This window comes from Falco cherrug, chromosome 6, assembly GCF_023634085.1.
Source record: "Falco cherrug isolate bFalChe1 chromosome 6, bFalChe1.pri, whole genome shotgun sequence".
NCBI lineage: Eukaryota > Metazoa > Chordata > Aves > Falconiformes > Falconidae > Falco > Falco cherrug.
The window spans coordinates 40,049,614-40,071,694 of record NC_073702.1 but is presented as its reverse complement, the minus strand read 5'-3'; positions in this window follow the sequence as shown (position 1 = coordinate 40,071,694).

Sequence of the window (22,081 nt, the reverse complement as noted above, 5' to 3'; positions counted from 1 at the left end):
TGTTGATTTTGGAAACCTTAAACTTTGATGGTCAAACACAAAGGCAACATAATTAATCTGTATCTTCATGGTCTACAGATTGCTATTTGCATTCACGCATGTTTAAACATTAAGTTAGCATGCTGTTAGATATCCACACCAGTTGCTAAATAAGGAGGAGGTGGCATCTGGAAGTTTGTAAAAATAATAATAATAAAAAGGATATTTGAATTTGAGAAGACTGAGTCCCAGTGAAAGTGAGATTGAAGTCTAGACCGAGTCACCTGAGGCCTCACATAACAGCAAAAAGAGAAGCCTAAACCAGGAAAATGTAACTATCCCCAAGGAAGTGCCAGCACCTCTGCGCTGTTTCAGAGAAGGTATTCTAAATACCAGCTCCACCTCACTGTGCTACCTCTCCCAACAGCTGCAGATCTCTGTATGGACTTACTACCAAAGCACAGAAACTGAAATACCATTCATTTCACTTAAAAGAGAAATTTTATACCGCAGAAAATTGTCATTAGTTGGGGATTTATTATTTTCTGAAAATGTAATTGATACTTTATGTGGAAGAAGTGTGTGCATTCAGAATTTGGTACCAAGCACTTTTGTATGGAGAGCTTTCTTAAGCCACTAAGAAAGTATTGGTTCAAGTGGGAAGAAAACAGAGAGAGCTAAAACTTTACAAAGTTGCAAAGTGTAAACACAAAAGCATAAAAGTAAACACAAAACATGTCAACCCTCTGTTAATCAAGCAGAGATCCAGGATACTAATCAAGTGTTCAGAATATCCTGTAGCAAATCTGTAGCTGAGATTACAGAATACATATCTGACAGTTAAAGAACATCTCTTGATGTGTTGACTTTGGAGTTAGGGGTTGGGTGTCTGGAACATACAATGCATGTATGGTGTGTTTAATAATACATGTGTTTGTCACTTCACTTTTGACAATATTCCTGGAGAAGAAGAGTCTGTAGTCTAAGACCTCCTGCAATCCAGACACATAACTTCTGAAAGAACAGAGTGTGTTAGAGACTTACTCATGGCTCAGCTAGCTGATTCACCTATTGAGCTAGGCTGCAAACCTCACACCATAAATGTCACATCTGTCTAAATTTGGGTAAGCTAATTAGGTATTGCAGAACTAAGTGAAAGTATTCATGGCACTGGGTGTCATTGCAAGCATCCTTGTCCCATGGCTTCCAGAAATCAATTCCAAGTTCAACAGACACTTATCTAGTACCGTCAGAAAATAATTATGTTATAGGCCATTCTGTAAAAAAGGGGCATACATGCAAGCTATGAAAGTGCTATTTAACAGTGCAGAATTGTTACTTGTTACATACCAATTCACATGTCTCTTTTAATGGCAGTCCAAGGCTCCAGCTGTGGAAATGAGGAGTTCTGCAGCACTGCCCTTGCCTCTCACACACACTGCCCCTTGGAAATTCTTTACATGAGAATGCCCAGGCTTATGACCAAGAGATCTAAAGCTTGGTATCAGAACTGTATTTCTTATGGCAATTCAGATCACTCGCTACTCAGGATTTCTGCACATCAAGTACTCTGAAGTTGTTAGATGGAAGTTATAGTCTTGTAAATTAAGTAAATTCAATCTTTGTGGATTTTAATTGCAGTAGAAATTTGGAAATTGGTACACACAATTAAAATTGATCAGGAATCTTAAGGCAAAATAATGGTTTCCATCAGAAATACAATTAATGGAAATGTGTCCCCATGTCTGTTTTTAGAAAATTCTGTGGAAACTCTGGGACATTTCCACTGGAGATCTTCTAAGCTTCAAGCTAGCTTGTATAATTCCCTTAGGAAATCCCAGTCTCCAAAATCTCCAACTCTGAGAGCTTCACCTTGTTGGCTGTCTTGCAATCAAGGTTTGCAGGGCTCTAAGCCTCGAAAACATAAGCAAGGCATGAGGTTCATGATTCTTTCAGCCTCATCACTCCACTAGGACATTTCTTTGCCAGGAATAATGGCTATAAACGCACTCTTATGTGTTTTGACAAATACAAATAAAATAAATGCACTTCCCACACACACAATTGAGCTAACAAATCTGTGACTGCATCAGTGTATATGGAGACTCTCCAAGTCAGAAATTACAGATAGCCAGGACTGCCTGGATGTCCTAGTGAAGGTCAGAGTAAGTAAAATGCTAAATGAGAAAATATCCCTCACTGTAAAGGGGAAATAGCAAGAAATAACCCACAAACATACCCCAAATAAGTTTGGTCAGATCACCAACATACTCAACTGAACTTACACTTGGCTATAAAAAGCCAGGGAAGCAAACCTTTCCATTTTTCATATCAGCAGAATAAGAAATCCAAAACCTATTCCAAAGTGAAAGACAGCTTCAGAGAAACCTGCCCAACACTGATGAGAGATGGATCATGATGTACCTGTAGTTGGAGAGATGAATACATCATTCCTGTCTGGCCTAGGGTTTTTTTTTTTCCCCCAGATATAATTAATTATCCTTAATCTAAACCTGAAACCCACTACAGCTGCTCTCTATAGTTGCATTCATTGTTTTGGCAGGATAAATCATAAATTACAATCACCATCAGAACAATTATTCATGATATTTATTTGGTGAAGTTTCTTGATACACATTGGGATAAGCCAAACTTTAGCAGACCTTGGATTTACATAAATCCAGTGTTGTTTTTCCAAGCAATGATTCTATCTACAGTATTTTCTTGATCATTATTAATTTTGATGCTAGGGACAGCTTTTCCCCCCCCCCCTCTTTTCCTAAAACACATGCTATTTTTGGCCTAGATAGAGCAGACATATTCTGAAAATATTCAACAAATATCAACACATTCAGAATCCTTTGGAAGATGGTTTGCTTATTTGTCCTGTATGTAATAGCCAATCACACAGTTAATTTGAGATCAAATTAATCTTTGGTGATGTTTTCCTCAAGACTTTATAACTTTTTAAAAAAGTTTTAATTTATAATTTAATCATATTATAAATCCCAGAAATGGAGAACATTAGAAATGTGAAAGCTTCTATTTCATTGTGACAGATTTTTAATTTGGCATATACACAATACCTCCCAAGCAAAGATCCCAGAATTTCAAAAACACTAGTTCAAACAACGTAAGATAGGTTCACTATCAGTGAATTCTACTTTGTCATTATATGCACTGGTCAGCTGAGGAATAGAACATCTGCATGAATCATCCAGGCTAAGGCTACTGAGGAAGTAAAAGGGAGAGGGAAGGACAGAGAAAAACACCACCTTGACTCTTCATTTGTTGTTCCAACCATCTCTAACACACTCCCGCCATGAGGAACAGTAGGCAAGTTAAGGGCTTTAGTTGCCGCAACAGCTACTGGTTTTCCTTTGACAAAGTCACCGATTTTATCAATATCTAGAGTCCCATTGTTCTTAGGCAAATAACTGAGATTATTATTCACCAGCTACGAACTAAGACAGTCCTGCTTGTAATTTCTTCTGCACTGACAGAAGAGAGGTCACCTACTATACCTGGCAGTGTGACAATCAGAAAAGGCTACTCAAAAAAGCTATTAAATGTTCTGAATAAAATTACCATTTATAGTCATAACAATGAATTTTGGCAACTAACACACCATGTTTACATCTACAAAAGCTTCAAATTACCCCTTTACAAACAGGGCATTTCAAAAATCTTGCTAACTGTTCCCAAATGGAATCAGGAAACAATGGAAGAGATTTTAAATTTTAACCTCTCTGTTTTAAGACAGTTTCTGACACTTGATTGATGGCCACAGAATTCAAGAGCTACAGTTTGAGAGCCTGCTGATTAAAAGCTCACATCACCTTGAGCTTGGAGGTGAAAAGCAGGGAGAGTGAATATCCTCTAGCTCCATGAACAAAAGCAAGGCAGAAAAAAAAAAAAAAAGCGTAGAAAAGAATAACATTTGACTACTAAATGGTATTGATTTCTCATTCATAATTACCATGGTTCCTTGACACCTGAGATGAAAAACACAGCTCCTCTGTGCTAGGTACTGTACAGAGTGATGGTGTGCCAACAGTCTGTATACACATAGCAACAGACACCAGAAGCAGAAACAAAGAATTAAGGATTCTGATACTGAAACAAGGATTAAGACACTGATTCTTTCCTCCTAATTTGAAGCACTTAACTGACCTACCTAAATCAGGAAGCTAGGAACTTGCACTTTCGCTCTCATCGTCAGTGATGAAAGTGAGAGGGGATGAAGTCCCTGGGTTTTATTCTGCTAGCTTATTCACCAGGTTCCTGACTGATGCGGTTTGCTGCTGTTACCTGTTACAACAGACCACAGCAATTTTGTCCTGTTTTTTCATGTCAGTCCACAGAGTTGAGGTAGGAATTTAGTTCAGATCTTCTCAGCCAGAAAGAAGACCTGTATTCATAGGCAATTTTTCTACCAGCATGTTAGAATGGAAGAGTTGAAATAGTGTTGATGTAGCGCCACAGAATACCTACCCAGACAGAGATTAGTTTTCTTTAAATTGGTTTAAGGCAAACTAAAGTGATAAGCTAAAAGGAAAAGAGATGAGCCTACATAAGTAGAACAATGTCCACATGATAATTGCAGGGATTTTGATTCACATTACAGCTTGAACTAGCAATAACTGCCCAGCACAGCCGAGTTGTGGTCTATGGCCTTATCCATAGAAAAATCCTCCTTTTTAAGGGAGTTATAGGAAAGATATCAAATATTGAAACATAATTCCACAGTAAAACAAAGCTAAGGATTCATTGATTCGGAAGGTAACAAAGCCCAGGCATGGGTACCTCAGTTTCTGACTGCTTCAGTCTCCTGTACTACTAGCAGAAGGAATGCTGTATCCCTTCGAAAGGAAAATAAACATCTGGGCTTTGTTTTAACCATCCAAATCTGGATGGAGATACCCAAGGAACACAGAACTGTTGTTAGCGCAGAAAATCCCTCATAACACTGCCTTTGAACAAGACCCAGTTCAGTAGGTCTAGGTTTAGAACTGTCTGCCTGCCACAGTGAAGTAAGTGCTTGTATTCCAGCATGTACAGTTATAAAATCCTATTGTGAAAACTGCATCTGGGCTAAATTTCCCTACAAATTCACATTGTAGATGTTCATTACATCATACACCGTCCAAAATCTGGAGACAGAAATATTTCTCAAACACCGGGGCTCAGAAACACTAGCACTTTCAGAACACAAGCACTGCTTCTTCACTCAGTTCCCTCCTGCCCTCTTCAGCAGCTGTACCCAACGCCTGGGACCTCTGCATTCCATACCAGTGCCTGGGACAGCCCATAACTCACCAACCAAATTAGTGGCAGGTTTCAGATCTATCCCAGCACTGAGTCAGAGCCCTGCCCATTACTAAATGCTAAGGAAAGGGGACGGAAACTCTACACAAGCTCCTCAAAACAGGGACATGTAGATGGAGCCACCAAAGAGCTCACTTCAGCATCCATCTGGAGAAAGAGCCATTCCCACCATGAACCAGCTGAGACAAGGGAGAGGACAGGCTGGTGGAGAGGGCAGAGAGCCCATCTCTTGCCTGTGAATAACCTGGCAGGATACTAAACTGTCTGTCAGAAGCAAAGGTAACATCACTACTGTCCTAGCCTGCAGGAAGGAGTTATTTGTCATTGCCTCAGCTCTTCACAGCCTGGACTGTTTTGGGCAGAACATGAGATTTAAGCAGGAGGAAAAAAAATTAAAAATCCCAGTGTTCCCCTGTGTAAATCTCATAAAGGTAGAGATTAAATAATTGAACAGCAGATCACCGTTCCAGCCTATGCCTCCAATCTAAGAAATGCATTGACTATTTGTCAGCAGCGACAACAGGCATTTGGGGAGCCAGGCGAGCCTCCAAGCAGGGAAAGCACCCTGGGGAGAGGCAAAGGCATTTGCTCTAATCCACAGAAAAGTGGGAACTCCATTTCCCACACTGTACAAAATGGGACAGAAGACCTCATTTTGCTAAGAGTTTTAAGGGTGCATTGGTTAAAAATGAGTTAAAAGTCATTAGCTAAAAATGTAAACATCCAGGCTGAATTCTAGAGCAAAGACTGTATTATTCATAGTACTTTGAATGTTAACTATTCAAGATTTCATTTAGAATACTTTTCCAACAATGAGATCACTGAATAATACCAAAATACAGTGTATGTGTATGATCTTTTAAGATTGCAATTTGTTTTGATTACATCAAACAGCATCTGCTCTGTTTTCTCTTTACCCAAAGCATCAAGAATACGCATAATCACAATATCACTCTGTATTTTGGAATTTGCAAGTCTTTCTACACATTTCATTAGAGAGGAAGTCTTCTAAGGAAAACTTGAAAATATATAACACAACATGAAAAAAACCCCACCCAACTGTCAGGAATTCTGTATATTTGGATTTCTTTTACTAGAGGCATTCATGTTTGAGGGAAAATGTCTGTTTCACCTCAGACCGCCTCAACAGTAGAGAAGTCATAATCTTATGTTTATGCCATGCATTGGTGTAGTCTGTCAGGCATAGGCTATGATCACTGTGGTGTACAGTTTTTAATTTCCTAGGGGCAACATTTTTTATTGCAGCTGGCAGGTTCTTTATAGTTGTCATTTTGATCTGTTTTTTTGTTTTTCTTCTTTGGGTCTTTTATTAACATACTGCCAGATATCATTCTATGATGGCCCACGCTGGGTTAGTGATAATGTTGTCTGCAGTGGCAGGTCTACCTTGGCAGATTATGGGTATAAAATGGGCAGGGGGCAATTGACTTGTCAGAAAATTCACAAATTCCAAATTGCTATCTGCACCCTTAATGACCTGAAAGATGAAAAAGATTTCTATGCCACCATATCTGCTCTGCGTGATGTATGGTAACAGTTGGAGAAGGTGGAGGGAGACAGCCCTCATTAAAAACAAATAGCTGTGATTGACTTGAAAAACTCTGACGGGAAAAGGAAGTTAAGCACATTCAGATTTAAGTGGCTTTATTGGAGGGCTTACTGAACCAAGAAGCCTTGCTAGCCTTACATAGACTCTGCTACAGAAATAAGTATCAGTCTCAGCCCAATAGCTATTATTCCTGAAGGTACATCTATCTCTTCTTCTGGCTACATTAATCCAAAAAAACACCACCTAAAATTCAAAAAGACTATCACAGCTTTTTTATCTTACACTTTATTCATCTGTCACATGACGTCAAACAATTCAACCTTCTTTTTAATGCAACCTATTGCACCTCACATGCATCCTTGCTGCATTTTCCTTTTTCTGAATTCATGTCCCTTTCCCCCAGGTCCCCACCCCTTGGACCACAGAACAGCCCACATTATGATTTCTCTGGAGTGGCTTCCAGTATCGTTTAGTCTTTTAATAGGAAAGGGGAATAAAGACAAAACCATCTTTCTTCAATTGTCGTAGAACATCTTTCCCCATTTTTTTTTATAGAATGTTCTCGTTGTCCTCCCTTTTCCTTCTTCTCTGTGCTTCCTCAACTTATTATCAATCTTTCCTCAGGCTTATAGTCACAAGTGTGGTGAATTTCCAACAATTTTTCCAGCCTTTGGTCAAAGCCTCCATCACAGTCTGGGATTCCTGCTTCCAGGCTGGAGACTAATATGGGGCAAAAGCACTAACCTTTCTCCCACAGAGGCCAGACATTTCAGCAGACACCTGTTAAACAGGAGTCTAAACCCATTAATCAAAGACCTTCATGAACCACAGCATCATGAGCCATAGCATCACCACAGTACAGATCTGACACTGACACAGGCAGGCGTTGGACCACCCACCCAGGGGTCACCAAGAGAACCCAGAGAGGGTTGGCTGCTGCTGAGGTGCAGGCAAGCCGGGAGCAGAGGTGACCCTGGCACAGGCCATGCCCACACCCATGGACACTGTCTCTTGGGTGGCTGAACAAAACGGGCAGAGCCAGGGCTGGTGACAGGGTCTATCAACAGCACCAAGCACAGCAAGGGGACAAACCAGGTCCAGGGACTCCAGGCAGGAGCAGCAGGAGAAGACTTCAAAGACAGGACAGGAGGCAAGGTCACAGCATGGGTCCAAGGGGTCCATCCAGAAGACAAAGGCAGGACTGGGCACAGGCACAACTTTGGCATGGCTCAGGCAGCACTGACAGCCACGGCCTGAGGTGAAATGGGCAGAGCCTGTGGGTGGGCACCAGGTGAGGCTGCGCAGGGTCATTAGGCATGTTAACAGTGGACCTCGCACAGCCTTGTTCCCAAACCTGGCAAAGGACCTCATAGAAATTGACTGCAGTTCAAAAGCTACTACCTGACCATACTTGACACAACAGAAAGCCACTGATTGTCTGTTTCTTCACCACCTATCAGTTTTCTAGGATACCTCACCCTTTTTTGTTGCTATCCTTCTCAAGCTAAGGCGGGATGGGGAAAGCCTCTCAGTCATAGTAAAAAGCAGTAAGAAGAGAAGTTTATAATTTTTTTTTTTATTATTATTATTTATTTCAGCTGTTTTGCAAACTGAGTTACACTTTATCACTCATTGTCTGTGCCCTCCTGTGGAACCAACTGCTGAAAGACCCATCAACATCCCTGCTAAATGACTCCATCCAGCCCTTCTGCCTCTTCAGAGGTCTCAATATTACTCGAAGGCAAGTACAAAAGCATGCCACCTTGTACCAGCCTAATCATTCCTTCTGGTGAGTAAGATTTTTTCCACTGACTAGAGTGGTGGACTGTATTCTTAATGAGAGCATCTTGTGTGCCCAAAGATGCATGGTCACTTAGACGGCAAGACAATGAGGATGATTCAATACATAGCTACTACATATCATGCTTTCATCAATAGATGTCTAAACACTTCAGTAAAATGGTAAGCACTATGTTAGATCACTCTTTCAGATGTCACGTGAAAGACAAGAGATTTGCTCTGACAAAACCAGAGTGACAGTAGTAGAACTGGGGAAAGAAACCAGATCTCCTAAATACTAAATACTGTGCCTTATCCACCCAGCAATGCTTTATGCCTAGGATGCTTTCCTTCATACAACATTTACAACAATTTTTGATAGCATCAGTACAATTTTTCATGATCTTTGAAAATCTTACAAAAGAAGGGGTAACAGTCTAAGCATCTGGTTTGTTAAAAAATGGAATGCGTTTACCTAAAAGTGAAAGATTCACAAATGTTTTTAATGTTACTGTGGAAAGCAGAAAATCTCAAACCACTTGTGTCAGAGCTGTTAACATAGGAATGACACATATTTTCTCCATACCTATGTAAAAACATATTCCTAGCAGAAGCCTCCTGTTTTCATTCTAAAGAAAATGGAAATGGATACAAAATCTTTTGAAATCCAGCACCATTGCTTAACCATGGACCGACAGCAACACAAAAGGGTCAGCATCATAGGACACTGCCAAAATCCCTCATAATCTGAATCTTTGGTCTATCTCTTGGTGTATTTCTTACGTTTGCTACCTAACAAGCCATCACATCAAAGGCATTTCAACATGGAAAAGTACTTATTAGAAACTACGTCACCTTCACCTTCATCCCAAACAAAAGCACAAAACAACTTTTTTGCTGTTACTTTTTTTCTCTTTCTTTCTTTTTAAGTACTCCCATATGAGGTCAACAGATATTTAAAAGTGAGGGGCCTTGCTTCAGAATAAGTACTACATTATGAAGAAAATATTTAGTTAATCTGATGTGGCAAAAGAAGCTTAAATTTATATATGCAAAAACCCTCATCACAATCAAGAAGCCAATGTTTACATAAAATTGTACATGTACAGCTAGCCTGAGTCCCATGTACTTCTAGGCATCTCAGTGAGATTTAGGCATTGGGTACACAGCTATACTCTAGAGCCAGGTAGAGAGACCTGGCCATCTCCATGGTTCACCAGTTAGGTGGAAAGAATCAGCCTTTGGTTATGATCGTACATCTCTACTGAGTATAAAGGGAGTGTGGAGCAACCACAACCTTAATTCAAAGACTCCATCAAAACAGGGAAAATATATGTAGTGCTCCATATAGCTTCATAGCTTGCCCAGAAAGGGGGGAAAAAAAAAAAAAGCCTCAATAGTGTATATAGCAAACTTAAGGCCTTAGGAACCTGTAACTGGCACTCTAAGTGTAGTCTCTGAACTTGGAAATAATTTTGTTTTCACTTATAAGACTTCAGACCTCAAATTGAGAAATACCTGAACTCACCAGAGTGCCAAGGCAGAGTGGTGGATGAGCTACTACTCTGCACCCTAAAGAATCGATTTATAAACATTTGGGTAAGTAAATACAGAAGGAAACTCCAATTTAATTCAGTTTAGTCCCAGATGTCTAAAACCATTCATGAAAATTACTTTAAGAATTAGAACCCTTTATTTCTCTTTGACGTGATTTCCTGATCTCTAATATGAGACCCATGAGACTTACACGTTTTGAGATATATGTAATAAAGAGCAATCCATAGGCAGTAACATCACCATTACAGAGATCCTCAGCATCTGAAATCATGCTTTGTATAGTTTCAGACAAAACCATGCCATAACTATTTGCATGCTTCTGTGGAAAAAAAAAAAAAAGGGTACTTAGCCTGTGAAAAGTATGATGAAAAAGAACAAAATTTGGATGTTATGCTAAACTAAGTCACTTGTATATTTTATTATCTCACAGAGTGTTACCAGAAAAAGCTTTTCTTACCACAGTCCCCTCCAAACTGTCACATCTGTAAATTTGAAAGTGTCAGCTTTTTTAAAATTATTATTTATTTTTTATTAAATACAGGCCATAATGTTTCTGGCTATTAACAACTGATATGAAGGATGGAATTCCCCTCATGTGATTTCACATATCTCACAGTTTAATGGTTTGTTACAGCTAGAAATATAAGCTCCTTTTAACATCAACTGAGAGAAAGAAACTTGCATAAATAAATTAGAACAAAGTGCACTTAAAAGCACACATCCTTTAGATGAGACAAGGTGACTAGACACCTAATTTTTTGATGGATAAAGTTAGCTGAAACAAATTCTCTTCCATCCTGCCTCAACCAGACTTCAAATGCTAGCCTTACAAGAGGCTGAATGTCATCGCATATGCAATCTCTGTGAATCCTGTGTTACTTTCACTAGTGTAGTAGGTAGCAGCATTGGTTTAGGTATTACAGTCTTTAAGGAACTGCTGGAGCAAACCCAGGGATCAGGGGTCCAGTGGCTGATGAGGACAATGTGAGAACAATGTGCTGTTCCTCTGGAGAACTAGAATGTGAACTTCAATGATTGCATTTATCCTGATGAAAATGACCTCTGAAAGTCTAGCTCAACTAGAGATACTTCACAACTATCTCGTAATACATATCTGAGCACATCTTTCTGAGACAGATTGGACAGCATAAACTCATGAATTAATGCAAATACTCTTCATGAAAACAGTGGCAGTAGTAATGTGAACAAATGCCTGCTAAAATAAGACATGTACAATGTGACACATGAAGGTTGCCACCTATCAATCAGACCTCTTGAAAAAGGCAAGGCTGAGCATTCAGTTTTCCTTCAGTTTCTATGGTTATTTTGGGTCTTTGAATGACCACTCTAGAGAAGTTAAATTAAACATTGGGAAAGAAATGCGCTATCTAACTTCATTCAACACTAATTTTCCTATAACCATACACACATAACGGGTTTATAAATTATAATACTGACATGTTGCTCCCTGGCATTTAGAATTAATGTTTTATTAGTCATCACCCAAATACTATATATTAGGACTCCCAATGGACCTCTGCTATACTGGAAACAGCAAATACAAACAATTACTATTGTAAAAACAAAGTGATGATGCCATATCTCAAAACTGTGATACTGAAGTACAAATATCTGATTCAATACATTCTCTACTAGCCAAAATTAAGCAAAATTGGTGTCTAAACAATCCACTTTCAGATGTATCAATAACATACTGAAATCCCTTACTGTTATTTCTGTTCATACTCACAAACATTGCCACGAGTACAACCCTGCCCATGACAACGTACACAGGTGAACTGACCATATTGCCACCAAAAAACCTGCTTCAGGATAGAAGGGAAAACGAAGATAAAATTGTTCCCCCCAGAAAAACCAAAACGTACTTAGTTGCTTTCACATGTCTGCAGATATTCCCTATGTTTATTTTCTCCTCTCATTAAGGACCTTGTCCTTTATTATTAATTAAATGGAATATATCCATAGCATGCGATTGAATTACCCCAAAGTATCTGCTTAAAATGATCGATATTGATCAAACTAAAGGGTAGAAAGTACTGCTAGTCTTCTTAATGTAAATGATTTGGCTCAAGAAATGTTTTGATCAAATTAAGTGGAGGATCTAATTAACCTGTGATTAAATTAAGTGGAGGGCAAGCCATATAGGCATAAATCCCATACACATTGAGATGAAACTAATAGTAATGCACATATTTACAGAGGCTGCCAAGAGAAAGCATGCAATAAATTCAGCAAAGAAAAAAGGTCACAGAAAGAAAGGGAAAATAAAGCATGAAGGGATTAGAATACAGAAAGAAGATAAATACAACCGCAGATAATGATTACCATTGGAAGAGCATTAGCCAAGCCTGGGAGATTAAAGACTGTGAATACGCTGGAGTATGAAAAAAATTCTTCCAGATTAAAAATCTAATGCAATGCAAAACTCCGTGATTCAGATTGAAATAGAATTCCAGAAGCTACAAAACAGGCTCTTAGACAAAGCCAAATCCTATATGCTTGTAGTTTGTACCTCATGGGCAGCACATGCTTAAATCAGGGGTAGGGACAAGTTTTCAACTCACAATGCAGGCAGACAGACTCAATGCCGTTCCTGCATGCAGCAGATCCTTGCTGTTTGGGAATTAGGGTGTTTCTGGCTCTACACTCACTGAAGAGCCATTTGCAACAATTCAAAAAGATACTCCTCCTTGCACGACCCACTTTCTTTTTGAGACCACTGCCTTAATTCTGTCTGAGGACTCTGAATAGAATCATCACAACTTGTTCCCAAAGAAGCATGCATATTTTCCACCCACTGTCACAATCCTAATACAGCAAGGCTGGAACAACAGAACTGAGGGCTCTTCGTGACTCCACACCAGCCAGAGTCAGAACAAAGCTGTCTCCAAAACAACTGGTTTCAAAATTAGCATCACACTTACACAAATGAGATTTTAAGCTGGATGACAAATCAGGAAGAAATCCTGAGACCAATCTATGCGTCATTATCTCGCAGAGACTTGTTTTTTTCTGAAGTTTTTTAAGAATTGTTGACATTGTATAGCACTAAACAATAAGCCCTATGTCTTTTGCCCTAATTAGGCCATAATAATACATTAATCTTGATCCTTGTCAGCTGGAGTTTTGAAACCCCACTAGTACTCCCTGTATGCAATCTAGAGGCACATATGCAAACTTTGTTCAACATTTTTGACACATTTCTCAGATTAAAGCAATGGGGGAAAATACCTGGCTTTAAATTATTCAAGAAAAATAAATTACGGATATGGAACTTAATGGTACTATATAATTCCTATACTTCTGCCAGATACTTATAACAACAAATGATTATTTAAAAAGACCGTTCCAGAAGTGATACTTCCATTCTGCCAAGGCACTGGTAGTTTTTTCAGACTTTCTACTATCTTTCTGTGTTCAGGCAAACATTCCCCAGAATTTGGAGTCTCCCCTGAAGTGCAAGGCAATCATTTAGAAGAAACCCCATAGTATTTCAGGGCTCAGTGATTATGCAAGAAACATCTGTGCATCTTCCTGAAACTTGCCTGCTCTAAGACAACAGACAGCTATGTTAGGCTCCAATTGTACATAGTAACTCTACTTCTACATCCAGTGGCAATTTTCCACAGACTCAGTCACCTTTTTCAGGAGTTTTGCAGGCTTGCAATAACTACAGCAGACAGTGGACTTAATAGGCACTCAGCATTTTCAGCTCACAGATTTAAAGCATCTCTGTGAAAAAACTTTAAATAAGGAAGTTCTTAAAAAAATTCTGGACTTCATCATCTGGATACACCAAACCAAAAAAAGGCAGCTTTGGCTAATCCAACCTAATACTAAACTTCAGCTATCCAAAGCAGTGTAAGCTTTTTTACTGCCATGCTTTGTCTGGATTAATTAATGCTGCTGAAAATGGCAGGTAGAGTTTAGGTAGTCCTACATGGTAATACACTGTCCATTGTACATGTTTCCTCTTCCATGAAGCCAGTGGTGACTACTATAGTTGAAATTTTTGAGGTGATCTATTTAGCTGAGAACTGTCATTTCGTGTAAGTCATCTTAATTGTTTAAGCATAGTATTTCCTTATACAATTTGCAGAAAGCTTAATTAAGCTTTCTTCTCTTTTGTTCTAAGTTCTAGTTTGGAAAAAAAAATTCAGAGACATCTTATTTTACACAAAAACATTTGTTTCTCCCCCATTCCACTTTTTGCCTCTAGGAATGCTCCAGTTTTGACTGGAAGCAGAAGAGCCACAATACATTCTGACAACAAATGTACTTTGAACCTGTGCAGAGAGTTATTAAAAAAGAAATCCCTCAGAAAGAAAAAGAAAACCCTTTGGAAGACTGAACCTTTTTCAGATGCTTTTCAGACCAAATTTGTTGAGCTGCGTAGATCGGAAAGATCTGCTGAGCTCTAAGCAGCTCCATGAAGTTGTGTGCCTATACAGTGTTGACTTCGGAAAGCATTCACAGGTATCCTAATTCTTTTTTCTTTTCCCTCTCCTGTCAGTTAGAACTGAGGTCTAACTATAGGGAAATTATACACTTAAAATTATGCTTGTCTGTGTGATAATAGAATAGATAATACAGTGGTAAAATTAATGGATGTCAGCAGTTGGAGGGGGGTACAAGTACTCTGGAGTACTTCTAGGGCAGGTGTGGAATTCAGAATGATTGTGACACATTTGGGAAAAGCTGTGGAACCAACAAGATGAAATGCAAATCAATATGAGTGCAAAGTACTACACTCAGAATTGTAAAAGTAAGGCACACATAAGAGGAACCAACTGGCCAGGCAATAAGAAAGCAGAAAGCTGAAAGGCTTGGGAACACCATAAAATGTGCATTGATCAGCGCTGTGATATAGCCTTGTAAATAAGATAAATCCATTAAAAACCAGGGTGTCATACATACAGCCCAGGAAATACCCTTCTTTTCAGATCCTCTCAATGCTCAGTAGGTTCACCTGAGTTTAGCCTATCCAGTCTGGGAAACACAGTTTCCAAACATTGAGCCTAAGAATGAGCAACAAGAGATTTGAAAAATGTGCCCAGAAAGGTAAAATTATTGGACTTGCTTTCTTTAAGAAAAGAGGGGGTATGAAGGAATTAATTATGATCTTCCCATAATTAAAAAGTATGAAAAAAGAGGACATCTGTGTTAAAAAGAAGTCCTCATTGAGAAGAGGATCTCCACATTTAATAAGGATGGGAGAGGACATGTCTAGGTTAACGTACAGCCAGGGAAATTTGGACTGGATATTGAGATATACAACAACAGTTTCTCTGGGGACATTAAAGAATTTCCTTCACTAAGGGGCTTTTAAGAATAGCCTGGACAACAATCTACCAGTTGAAGTTAGACTAGACCCTTCCTCACTTTATAAGGAGGAACATGGTTTCCCTTTCTACATGCTATAAAGTGTGATATCTCCATTAGTTGTGTTGCTTTAAAGGACCTAAAGAAACTGTTTTATAAAACAGCATTTTGGATACCTCAGTACTTGAGCCACCCACCTGCTATCTCCAGGGATACAGCATCTGGTGGGCTGTTACTCTTTACTTTCTGAGAATCAGGGTGTTTATAAAGCAGAAAATCCAGCTAGTCAGAGTCATTGCCAAGTCTGAAAACCTGACAACTTTTCTTAATATTCCAGTAATGCCTTAATATAGATTTTTGATTGATTACACTGAATGCATAGTGAAGATTTCTTCTTCAAGCTAGGAGGGAATAACGGTCACAGGCAACTTTTTTTTTCTTTTTCTTTTTCAGTCAAAGAGATTTACTCCTACACAAAATAACCTCCATTTTGCAACCAATAGCAGTACTGAACAATTGGATTGGAAATCATCGTGCATAATCAACTCCAGCACTCAAACAGCAGAATCCCTATTGTTCTTTCCTGAGCAGACAAATTGAGATCTCTGTTATCTTTTAAGTATCAACAGTTGTGCAGTGAAGATATTAATTTTCCATTAATAGGCATGGAATTGTACATCTGCCTGCTGTCAGCTGTTTTATGTTACTGGAACAATCAATTAACCTTGCACCATGCTGGCAATTCTGCAAAATTATATATTATATCAAGAGCATCCCTTTCCCAACTCAGATGATTGTAATAACTTTGTATCATAAAACCTTATAAAGCAGTTTAATCTTCTTTTATGCATGAAGTAACTTAATCTTTTTATATAGTACCAGTTCATTTCTGTACGTCTAATAGTAACAATAGCTTAATAGAAGGTGTAATAATAATATTTTTCACTTCATCTCTTCTGGGTTACAGAACTCATTGCAGCGTCTTCAGTTCCCTAGGACAGTTCTGTTGGTTTCTTCTCTGTAATTTGCTATACCCCAAGCAAAATTGGCAGGTGCCCTGCCAACAATCAGGAACATTTGAAGGGTCCAAAAAAGGCCTCTGGTTTTCCACTTCATTGCACATAATCATGGTTTCCATGACCTTCATGACACTGTACCACATTCCTTGAAACAAGAAGGACAACTAGATAGCAAACCTAAGGAAATGGCTGAAACTAAACACATTCTTTATCTGGGTTCTCATGACAGCCATAGATTAATGGACAAATGACTCCAGACAATTTCTCTTCCATTTAACTTTTCAGACAGTTTTTTGTTCAGACCTTTGTATCTTAACTCCTTGCTCCTCAGAAGGCACCTACTTTTCTAACTGAATCCAACTGAAGTACTTGCAGAAAGATTCTTGCGATTTCTTTGAGTTTATTCTCGCTGACAAAACCAAGGTGTTAATAGCTAGACTAGGACAATAAACAGTGCATTGACTTCTTCAGTGTAGAGCAGTCCTTTGAATTTTCCTTATGCATTTATTAACTCCTGTGTCTTACACTATTATCTCTACCTGTGGAGAATAATCAGCCCCTTATCCTGGTACTTAATGTCATGTACACTTAACACTGTTAGACTTCAGTGCAGGTGATTTGATGTTTATTCCATAAGCAATTTTTACTTACCTTCCAGGCTCATTTTTTTCCCCCAAGTATCTATAAACAACTGTGTGTACTAGCAGGATGGCTGTACTTGTGGCATTCTAATTCTGCATATGTAGAACCAGTGTCTTAGGAGGCAGAAGGATTCTTTTTTTCTTTCTTTTTTACATGTTTTCAAAGAAGGGGCTAGAAGCATCAGAACAAAGGCAAATTTGGGGAAGTAATCATTCACTTAAGATGCTCCTAACCTGTACTTTTAGAATAGTCCATAATGTAACACGCACACAGAACACCTAACTTGGGGAAAACAGTGAGTTCATCTGTGAATTCTTCCCTCTAGCATCATCACTGGCGAACCACACTCCTGAGACCCACCTCTAGAGTCCTAGATGCTTCTGCCAGGCAGAAGGAGCAGATACATGGAAAAAAGTATGGTCAAGGCAGAAGTCCAGCATGTCTGGAGTTTTTGCTGCCTGCCTTTCAGAGACTTCCACCAAAACCAATGCCGTAATGATTCTCCTTTCTTTTGGATTGTCAGATGTGGATAGATTTTCGTAAGAACATCCAAGTCTCAAGCATGGTAACACTTCTGTCACTAAGTGGAGAGGTAGTTCAGCTTCTGAAATCATTGCAAGACTGTTTCCCACCACCTCATAATAGAATAATAAATTTTCTTTAAAGTTCATATTCTAAAACCTAACAAGGTTAATTTTGATGTCTCAAACATTCCCCTAATTCCTTTTTAAATTTTTCTTATTTTTTTAGTATTTCTAAAAAAATTTGGTGGAGGAAATAGCCAGGAAAATTCCAAGCCTACTGGTAAAATCTTGGCAAAACTGTGGGCAATAGACAAAGAGATTCCAGAGTAAAAATCCTTAGTGCAAGTTCCACAGACAATATGTATACATGCTTTGACATCCAGATATCCTTTTTGTCCAAAGAAATTCTGTTAAATTAGTTGTGTGTTTGAGAGACCTAGGAAATGATTGCTGTCTTAATAACTTGTACTAAGAAGCAGTAATTCACTTGACATTAGCAATTAAAATCAAACCATTTCAGTACAAATTGATACACATGATATTATAATATTTACTAAAAATTCCTTCTGTCCCTCCTATTTCAGTTCCTAAGCTATATATTCCCTCGGCTTCTGAGGGGGAAGTCAATAGAAATTGCACATGAAGAACTAGGACAACATACCGGCCTCTGAGGAGTTTGGATGCCCCAGGCAACCTGGAAATCATCCATCCTTCCTTGTTTTCAGTCTCTCACACAGCAGAGACACTAAACATTACACAGCTTTTAATATGCTGGTTCACACACATCTCCAAAGAATATGGATATAATTGGCAATTGCCTAAGAAAACAAAGGAAACAAAAATACACCCAAACGCATAAAAAATCATGACAGAAAACCTCAGATATTTGTTTTGCTTTCTAAACCTGTGCCTCAAGCAGAATTGTGTCAGATGCCAAGCAGCGTGGGAGAAAGACCACAAATTCTTTATTTTAAGATCAAGTTTCATGAAAAGATTGCCTTTCACTTGCATCTCAGTGAAGGACAAGGTGGACCTACAAGCAACAAGAGGTCTCTTCTTGTTATTACATCTCTTGTGATGTGACCTCATGTGACCTGATTTAGTAAGCTGAACACTTTGTTTTATGCCTATGTACTTGGCAAAGCACCATACAGAAATAGCTAAGCTGGTATTTGAAGGAGTTGGCTTGTGCACTAGAAGCTGTAAACAGGATGAGCACACTGGGTCATACCAAACATTCATTTAGGCTACTAACCTCTTCCCAGTGGTGGCCAGCAGCATAAGTTCAGGAAACAGCACCGGTACATAACTGTCTCAGCTCTAGAACAGACTCTTACCTGTCAGTGACCTGGGGGACTTTTAAGGACTTTCAGCCAGTACAGCATCTTTTTCTTCCATAGTCCTCTGTAGCCTTTTCTCCCATGAGTTTGTGCAGCTGTTTTTCAAGTTGGCACGAAGCTGAGAACCCAGGGCTGTTGTGATAGGCAGAGCTCTGCGCTAATTATCATTACTTCATGTAGATATAAGTAAATTTTTCTATGAGCACACGCATATAAGAGACTTAACATAGGAGGTAGTTGTATATGAAATTCCTATGCACTCAAATAGCTGTTAGCATACCTAGTTTTCTGAAAGGAAATGTTTATGTGTATTGTAGAGGAATGAAGGCAGTGGGTTGATTAGCATTGGTAACATGCAGCTGTGGCCTTGCCTTGAAGGCAGTGGGTTGGTTGACATGGATGATGTGCAGCTGTAGCTCCTTCCTGCTAAGTGGTTAAATAGCCCTGAGGCGTGTGGGGGAAGGGTCTGGATGGAGGAGCAGCATTGTGATCTGGTCTCTGGAAGAAAGAGAAACAGCACAGATAATAGACTCTGAGTGATGGTAAAAGCCTTGCTGTAGCTTGCTTGTGCTGTGACAATTGGTGTCCTGTGTAAGGGAAAATGATTTGGGCTCCAACTACAACAGTACATATCATTACAAAAGACAAAGCAAAAGAACAAGGAGGGCAAGGAACTCTGGTCCACAAGAAGAAGACAAGTTCAGAACTTGAAAGATGGGTTTATCTGGTTTGTTCATAGAGTCATGACTATGGTTACAAACACATTTCACCATTTCTGCATTCTAAAGCTAAAGTATAGCAACATCAAATTATAGCCAAAGAAATTAAAAATGCTTTCATTTAAATGTAATTATATCATTAAATGTAATTTTTGTATTACACAAAAGGTTAATATCATAGCAACTTATTAAAAGAATTTCTGTGAACCTCATCAAGAAAGTTAATAATTTAGATACTGTATGAAGTACAAGAAAAATTCCTCTGATACATTTGTATGTATAAAGCAATAGTTTTCAAGGTTATTCCTTTCATATGTCTTAACAGAGGTGAATGCTGCTAACTGTAAAACTAAATATAATTTGAGATTTATTATTCCAGTAATTGCATTTCAGGTGCTAATTAAAAGCAAAGCCAAGAAGAATATTTCAGGAGATTAAAAAAGTGACTTTTTGTGAATACACACATACACATGATATAAAGTACACATACAATACCACTATCTAGAGCTTCCCTGTCCAGTATCTAAGGTGATGCACATGCAGATCCCCCCCAAAGGAGCAATTCTGACCAGAAATTCTGCCATTCCCCTGCCTGCTGGGACCACAGAACACCAATCGGTTCACTATACAATACAATATTCTGAACGGGGCAAAGAAGCAATGAAAAGGCAGAAAAGCTAAAGAGGATTCTTGATCTTGGTTTGTGCAAAGTACACCAAAGTTAAAATGCAAAGGTTGCTACTTGTAAGGTTTAGAAGGGGGGTTGGAAGCCAGTTCTAGAGGTGTGAAATACTTCCAGATTTGTGCAGAAAGAGACTAGAAAGATCAGGAAACAGAATGAAAACACTCACAAGAAGAGAAGGTGGAAAATCTGGGTATCAGGAGAAAAAAAAAAAAAAGGAAACTCAAGGCAAAATGTCATAGGACCCTTCTGTAATTCTATAGACATATTAAATGGCATTTTCTTAATAGATGTGATTCATGTAGATTATTAATCTCTAAGTGGAGGGAGAAGAACAAGTGTGGTGGCTTGGATAAGTTTCCTTGACTAGTAAGCAGCGGTATCCATTTACCACCATGATGTATTTTGAAAGTGTACCAAAGACTCTTGTTTTCTGCCAAGGGGAGTTTAATATTGTTTCAAATGTTCATGAAGAGATGAAAAAAGATATAAGAATATGGGCATTTCAGAAATCATATTCACTAGAGTCTTATTTAGAGGAACGTTTTAATTTCTCTTTTTCACAATCATTCCTTACATTGCAGCAACATGTATACCTTTTCATCTCCTTTTCCTTTTCTTTCCCTGTTGCTGGCTGTAATAATCAAATGGAGTTATTACAGCAGGCTTTTCATCCTTACTGGTATTATGCTTACATTTTAAAGAAATGGCTTTGAACTAAGAGTAGTAATGGATGAAAGAGCAAAGTTGAATTCAGGGAGAAAACTGCCAGGTAGCAGAGAAGAAGCCAAATGGGAAGGTAAAGATGACATCATTTGTGTGAAAAGCATTATGGATTATTTTACATTCCTTCTTAGCCACAGATTCAAAAAATTAATATTTTTAATTTTCTCAGTTCAGACTTTTAGTGTCTGTATAAGCATAGGGAATACTGCAAATCTAAGTGGGATATCTTGCTGTAAAAAAACCTATACAACCTTTTTTCATTATCCTAATAGAAAAATAATCTATTGTCCACTTCCTGTATCTTGTCCTTGAGAGACTAGTTCTTAAACAAGATGTACAATTGCTTTTGGTTGAAATAACAGCACAAACAAGAGTGTAAAGGTACAAATATAAAGGCCAAGAACAAACCTCATATAACAAAGTGAGGCAGTGGAAGATGTTATGAATTTCTCTTCCAGTTTTCCACCTGTGTAGTCACTCCAAAGACACCAAGGCCAGCCAGGCAAAGGGATATTATCTGACATACAACTGAAGTCAATAGCACTCTTTATATAAAAGTGCAGAAAGTTGGAGCAGAGTGCAGTTGCATATGATGGTATAGTAAATGTAGGAGAGCTTTTTCATATCAGCTTACTACACAGACTAAGTGTGATCATTGCTTTGTATGAGTAAAGTTGCTGGGCCAAATCAGACATGAAATGTAACTAAAAAGAAATAATAATTCCAATGGAATTCTTTGCTGTAATTACAAACTCATCTATCTGCTATTTACACCTGAAACTGAAGAAAAAAAAAGAGCATAAAGAGAAGGGGTCCATTTACCAAACAGAGCAACACAATATGGAACAAAAGTGAAGTTCAACTTGGGTTTCA